The sequence below is a fragment of the Anopheles ziemanni genome, chromosome 2, assembly GCF_943734765.1.
Source record: "Anopheles ziemanni chromosome 2, idAnoZiCoDA_A2_x.2, whole genome shotgun sequence".
Classification (NCBI taxonomy): Eukaryota; Metazoa; Arthropoda; class Insecta; order Diptera; family Culicidae; genus Anopheles; species Anopheles ziemanni.
The window spans coordinates 48,446,536-48,448,111 of record NC_080705.1 but is presented as its reverse complement, the minus strand read 5'-3'; the positions used below and the strand labels follow the sequence as shown (position 1 = coordinate 48,448,111).

The 1,576-nt window shown below is 36.7% G+C and overlaps 1 pseudogene; it reads right to left on the bottom strand.

Moving 5' to 3' along the window:
* Window positions 1-322: 322 nt before the first annotated feature.
* LOC131293710 (uncharacterized) lies at window positions 323-964 on the bottom strand (annotated as a pseudogene).
* Between the last annotated feature and the right edge of the window lie 612 nt (window positions 965-1,576).

The window sequence follows — 1,576 nt, the reverse complement described above, 5'->3', positions numbered from 1 at the left end:
AAAAACCTACACATACTGCTATGTTTTTCTTTTGATATTCTCTTATTTTAAACCCCTAATAGCCAAAATATTGTGTTGTATTGCCAATTTTAAGCTTGAATAGCTTACGGTCGTGAAAGGGCTAAACAACAATAAAAAAAATCATTATTATTGGGTACAAGAATGTCTTATGTAAATAGACAAACCCAACAGCTTTATCGTTCGGTCACCACTATTCCATTTTTCTTTTAAATATGAAGATATTGGGCTTGTATTGTATTATCTACAAATAGGATCATTTGCCTGTGGTCACATATTTAGAAGATCATTATCAATAAGCATTTTATAAAGAAGTGTTAAATTTAATATTTACCATTAAAGCATTTAAACTGTAAAACCCTTTTCTATTGAAATATTGAATTGGGTTGTCGTGAAGTGCGACAATTCTGATGTGAGTTCCATCGATGCACATCACTACACAAGGACAGGTAATTTTTTATAAACAAAATTTCCTTGCGTCTGATTTTTCGTCGGCAGTCATATACATTGTTATGAAATACTCTAGTTCACGTTCCAACGCGGCTAGAGTTTGATCTAGCGTTTCAGAAAAAGTCGATTGGGCAATTGCCATAGTAAAATCGTTACCAACACCTTGTTGGTACGACCCTTGTGTAAAAATCGCAGTTTTGTTGCCAATTTTTCTTTCGCCGATAACCCACGCTTTGCTTACAGGCTGTTAAAGGTTCCACTTTGGCAAGGATTTACTCAAACAGCCTCTTCGGAACTCGGTAATTGTTAATGAAGCTGAAAAAGGAACATGTTTACACCGTGGCAACGATTGTTGAGCCAATACGCATAATTTTGCTTACGTTTTATCCAATAATTCAAGCGGATCAAAATGCTTCTTCAATCGCCTGCGGTGTGCTGCTAGATTTATATGCTCTTCATTCTCCGCATCATTTAAAAAGAATATTGAATTTATCATTCTAATGTTTTGGATGCCTCACGAACTAAAATGCTTCTCGATACGATAGAATTCGCACTAATTGTAACGTTGTCATAAGCAAACAAACTGTTGGTTTCCATGGTAATTTGACAGACGGCGAAACTACTCGATAGGTATTATGGGTTGTTTTAATTTTATCAACTGCTCTGTTGAATACATTCAGTACGATGGTGTCAGTGAAGTACAAAATCGCGCGTATAAACGCAAGTCAACGCGGGTCAACAAGTCTGTCGAATCGCGGTGTATTCGTTTATACGCGCGACTGACAGACCATCCGTACCGGCTTGTGCTATCCTTATACTTAAAATAGTTTTGAGCGTTACTTAGCGTTTTTTTTCGTTTGACGCGTTTTTTCGACCATGCGTTTTTCGACCGTCGCGCCCGCCACAGCTAAAACCAAACATGCGATGGAAACACTCTCTCTCTCTCTAAATCGTTTTCAGCAGAAGATCAAGAGCAAAATCACTACAGCATAACACAAAACCTCTGTGTCTTGAACGATAAAGTTTTCATTTTCACTTAAGCACAAGTTTTAATGTATTTTAGATAAAACTTTTGTAAACAAAACCTTCACACACACGAATGAACAAG